Below are 6,011 nucleotides of genomic sequence, written 5' to 3' on the forward strand. Positions count from 1 at the left end.
GCCGTTGGTTAGCTGCCGTTAGCTGCCTTTGGGTAGATAGGCAAGAGCATGATTGTACACTTTGACCAACTTAACAATCCTGCATATATGAATCCTATCCCTTACCTTGCGGAACACTACGAAGGATGTGGGTATAAACCGCTCGACAGAGGTACATTCAAGCAGAAAGAGAAGCAAAGCTCGTGAACATGCAGAATACTTCTACATAAAAAGTTCAGGAGTGCTTGCACTATCGGGAAAATGGGAGAAAGCGAAGCTTGTCGTATGCCCTACCAGATGCACTAGTTTTCTTTCTTCCCATCGCATTTCGCAATGCTCCCTCCTAGCTGTTTCCTTCATCCATGCCGGTAATTCAACCGTCATCCACGTGCTTAGCCCCCCGATGCTTCAGTTGCTACAGTTAACAAAACCGGTCATGCCTTAATGTCCAGGCAACGATGAGATATGGAAGGTGAAATGACAAGTCACCTCCAAAAAATATGATGTTGCCGTATCATAAATGGCTGAACGTCAGCAAGGCCAAAATCAAGAGCCCATTATTTATTTATTTATTTATTTATTTATTTATTTATTTATTTATTTATTTATTTATTTATCTATTTATTTACGTACCCTCAGGGCCCGATGGCATTACATAGAGGAGTGGTCTGACAACAGTACATCAGTAACTGGAATTTTGAAAGCAGCAGATTCTTCGATTGCAGCAATGGAGGCAGGAAGGTGGTTCCATTCAATGCTCGTTTGCGGCAAAAACGAAGCATGGCAAGTGTCAGTGCGGCATATGGGAACTTTAACTTTAAGATGACGGTAAAACCGTGGTGACACATAATATGGGGGAGGGAAAGGATCATTTTTAAGTGTTGGAGTCGTGTAAAAGAATTTATGAAATAGGTTTAGGCGGAAGTATTTACGGCGTGGCATACGTGTTGGTAGACTTAGGGTAGCTCTCATTGAAGAAACACTGGCGTAGCGGTTGTAATTAGAAAGCAGAAAACGAGCTGCACGGTTCTGAACAGACTCAAGGGCTGCAGTTAATACGGCGCTAAATGAATCTCAAATAGAACAAGCGTATTCCAGTTTGGATCTAATGGCTGTTGTGCGCAATTTAAGCTTTAAATCTGAGGGAACGGATGAAAAATGACGGCGGAGATGTCCAAGCATGCGATGAGCTTTATTAATTACATGTTCAACGGGCATATTCCAAGAGAGGTTGTGGGTTATGGGGTTATATACACGCCAAGGTAACGGTAACTAGTAACGGGGTTTAAAGATGAGTTATTGGGGTATCAGAAAAAAATGTCAATAAATTTATTGTGGTGCAGTTCTCTCATAACTTTACACTTACTAATGTTTAATTTCATGAGCCACTTGTCGCACCAGGTAGAAACAGCGTCAATATCGGACTGCGAAGTAGTAACGCCATGTGGGTTATGAATTACTCGATACAACACGCAGTCATCAGCAAAGAGCCTAGTGGCAGAAATAATTCCGACAGGCAAATCATTAACATAAATAAGAAAATATAATGGACCTAAAACCGAGCCCTGTGGTACGCCTGACATAACAGCAGCGGTAGGAGATTTACAATTATTAGCCTGAATATACTGCAGATGGCTTGTTAGAAAACAGTGAATCCAGTCAAGGATGTTACGATCTATACTTAGATTGCTCATTTTAAGGAAAAGGGGAGTATGCGAAACAGTGTCGAAGGCTTTAGCGTAATTTAAAAGTAGGCAGTCTCTAATGAAATTACTGTCAAAAACACGATAAAGATCGTTAGTATAAGAGAGTAACTGTGTTTCACAAGACAAGTGCTTCGTGAAACCGTGTTGCCAAGGGGAAAATTAATTGGATTCAAGAAAAGATACTAAGTTCGAATGAATGATCTGCCCGAGAAGTTTGCAGAGTACACCATATAAAGATATTGGCATGTAAGTGAGGGGAGAGTGGGTGTCACCTGAACTCTGAAGCGGAACCACCTTACCCACCTTCGAATCATCTGGCAAAGTGGAAGCCTGCAAAGGCTGTGAAAAAATTCAGCGAGTATAATGGAAGAATAAAGCTTTGTGTTTTTTAAAAACTTTGAATTGATGCTGTCGTTAGCTGCAGCACTAGACAATTTCCTTTTTTCTCTATTATACGGCACACTCTAAGTGCATCAACAGAGATGAAATCTATAGGAAAAAAAGAAGGGTCTTCGACAGAAGGCATGGAACAGGGTGTTGCGCCAGAAAAACAAGAAACAAATGCATCATTCAACCCATTGCAGCAGTCACGACTAGAAACAGCATCACCATTGCCATCGAGTACGCGAAACGTTGCAGATCTGCTGCCACGAACTACATTCCACAATTGCCGGGCATTATCTTTCAGTTGGTCGTGTGGGGTAGTTTTGTGGAATACGTTTTTAGTCTCCGCGATGGCATGTTGGTACTCGTGTTTAGCGACGATGTACGCGTGCCAACGCTCAGGCGTCAGCACCACTTTTGCTCGGCGGGAAATCTTTTTCTTCTTATTTAGTAAGCACCTGAGATGGGCGTTACATGAAGGGGCTTTAGAAGAAAAAAGGATATGCTTTCTGGGAATGGAGCGGTAAGTCAAAAAAGCAATCTTTCCTTTAAACATAAACCAATTTTTTTCAATAGTGCGAGTGTAAAAACCGGCATATAGTCTGTGGTGAAATTAGCAACTTCATTATTGATTTCAGAAGAATTTGTGTTTTTAAACTTTAATAAATTTTACTTGCTTCGTGCAAGGCAAATGGGCATGACTACTACAGTGAATAAAACAGTGATCACTTAGACCACGAATAAAGACAAGGGGTGAGACAAGTTCTGGAGTGGTCGTAAGCAGCAAATCTAGTAGCTGAATTAGCAGAATGAGGTGAGCAACGAGTAGGCTGACGTACCACTTGCTTAAGCTTAAAATCTACACAAACATTCAAAAATGAGGAACATTCCATTGAAATTGCCGCAAGACATGGCGGGTCAGTAGACTAGATTATAGAAGGCAAGTTAAAATCCCCAAAAAGAAATAAAGGGCATTTGGGAATCCGCAGAGTCAACATCATGTAATTCTTGACAAAATGTTGGTGAAGACTGTGGCGGTTTGTAGCAGACACTGCAGAAAAACTTTCTATGCCCTGTAAATACACATGCGCTAAGAAATTCTGAGTTAGTGGCTACCATATTCGCACTAGATACCAAAGTATCCCCGACAGCTATCAACACCCCACCGCCTCGACTATCAGCACGATCCGAACGATAAATTTTGTGTCCCGCCTGGCAGTGCAATATTTAATTTACCGGTAGCGGAAATGCCTACGGCCGAAGGCTTATAGAATTTCACGGCGCTATCATATGGAATGCGATACCGATTGATGTTAAAGAGACCAAACATTTTTCATTGGCCATGAATCATGCACTTCATGAGAACTTTCTAAGTAGTACGATTGTATAAGTCATTTAGTGTTATTAATATTATAATGATTATTATTATTCTAGTGCTATTATTATTCTGTGCTATAAGTAGCTATGTTCTGCGCTATTATTCCTTGTATAATTCAATCATGTGTTTTTTTAAAACATTTGTATCCAGTTTGATGTCCTTTGTCGCTGTGTAACCGATTGCGCAATTATGTAGGTATGTCAGACAATTGGCCCCGCTACTAGCCAGTTATGCTATGGGACCAGAGAAGTGTTAGCGAAGTTTTTTTGTTACATGGATGCGAAAAAGTTACAATAAATAAAAGCCATAGATTGCGGCAGAGACCCATGTTTCTGTGAGCAGTACCACATTTGCAGAACACGTGTCAATAACGGTAGATAAGTCGTCGCGCTTGTTACCACACTACGTACATTCGAATACAGCAGGAACACCTGACTGGCTGATTGCGTTCGTGCTAACTATATTGCTGGGGCAGCAGCTGGAAGCAACTGGCAGCAGCTGGAAGAGTGATGGAGGAAGCATTACCAATGTTACTGTTGCGGTTCTCGCGAGTCTCAAGTTCGCACACACGGTAGGTAATATGGTAATACACATAGACAGTCTTGTTAATATACAATTTGCTCACGCGTAGTGAGTACGGCTGTCCGGACTTTTTACCAAATTCATGTCACTTTTTTCGGCATTGTCGTGTTGCCCTCGAGAAGTCTGCACTAACTGACACCTAAGAAGTTTGAAACTTGTTCCTCTGAGAAAAAAAACTATATCCTTTATTTTTGACCACTTAAATTTAACAATAATAGCCCGGCACTTATTGGGAACATAGGCACTAAGCCTATGCGCACGCTGTATTGCTTCATTTGATAGCTTGAGGCCAAGATTTTGAGATATAATGTCAGCGAATGTTTTTTCACTCTGCACCCAACCTTCAGAAACATTGTCAGCAATGCCAGTACATATCAAATTACCTCTACGAGACCGATCTTCCAAATCGTCAAGTCGGGAATGAAGTGCAGCCGTTTCGCTTCTTATGGCTGTATTTACTGCTTACAGAAGGTCAGGAATATGGTGACTCGAGTTATATCATTCTACCATCTTCTCAACTGTCGCTAGCCTGCTAGAAAGATTCGTTACTTTCTGTTCTAATAAAGATTGATTGGTTTGAACTTGGTTATGTACGGGAAGAAGTTCCGAATGAGGAGAGAGTCTACATTAGCTGAAAGGCTAGCAATAGCTTTCAGCGCCTTATCGTCCGGTCCCGGGTTTAACTCAGTGTCCCAGCACAAAAGTAACTTAAGGGCATGAATAAAGGAAAGAATGTGAAGAATGTTTTTTATTTGTCAGACACAATATTAATGACAATTAAGAGACAGTAATGACAAGGAAAGTATAGGGGATGTTATTTGTAGCAGTTGGGATATAAATGTGAAGAAAGTAATGTAGACGAAAAGATAACTTGCCACTGGCAAGGACCAAACCTGCGACCTTTGCGCGTCCGATGCCCTACCACTGAGCTACGGCGGTCGTCATCCCTCCTTCAAAATTGGCTAGCGCGAAAATCGACAAGGACAAAGAAGGAACACTGATGTACAGGACAGGTGCTTCCCTCCGTCCACTTCTTGGGTTATATATGTGCATTTAAACCTAGGAATGTTAGTCAGCGCCGATCGCAGTCATGGCGGCGAGAGTAGAACACAGTTTTCTGCCTTCGCTATCAATGAAGGAAAGTAGGTGACCTTTTTTAAGGGCTCGTTTTTTCTTTGTTAGACACAATATTCCACAATACTCTTTGTATTGTAGACACAATATTCTTTGTTAGACACAATATTCCCAAGGAAAGTATAGGGGGTGTTATTTGTAGCAATTAGGATATAAATGTGAAGCAAGTAAAGTGGACGAAAAGATAAAAGATAAAGAAGACATGAAAGCACTCAGAGACATTGTCATGGATAACACTTGGGCCAGAGAAAAGCACCAGACATACATCAATGGAGCGCTTTGAGCACGAAGACGGGTGGTTACCAACCAGCACGATGAAGCAGAAAAAATTCACCACCGGTCCCATAGCTGCCGCTCTTTCCTGGCAACTGAAAGGCGCTGACGACGGGCGGACGTTAAAATCCGCAGGATGTGCTGATGTCGATGAAGGAATCGGCTGGTGCAAAAGGTGGAACGGTGCCACCCAAACGGTTGTAGCACGGGCATCGGCTTGAGCAGCAGGGACAGCGATTAGGGTGATCATTGACGTAGACCCGTTCGTTGACGTCGCAGAAGCAGCGCATGTCCACGTGTAGACGAGAGACGAAATCTGCACGATGAAGCAGAAAAAATTCGCAGCCGGGGTTGAGGCCTACCCCAAGTCAAGTTCGCTGGACTTTATAAATAACGTTATTTCTCTCTCTCTCTGGTCCCATAGCTGCCGCTCTTTCCTGGCCACTATGCCATTATAGAAAACGGCGCCTGCCTAACAAATAGGCATTTGACCGGCGCGCCTTCGAGGGCCGCATTTCTTTGCTCTAGTGGGCATCGAGTTTTTTTTTTTTTGCAGCCACATGTAATAACGCCAA

Source organism: Rhipicephalus sanguineus, chromosome 8, assembly GCF_013339695.2.
Source record: "Rhipicephalus sanguineus isolate Rsan-2018 chromosome 8, BIME_Rsan_1.4, whole genome shotgun sequence".
In the NCBI taxonomy this organism is placed as follows: Eukaryota; Metazoa; Arthropoda; class Arachnida; order Ixodida; family Ixodidae; genus Rhipicephalus; species Rhipicephalus sanguineus.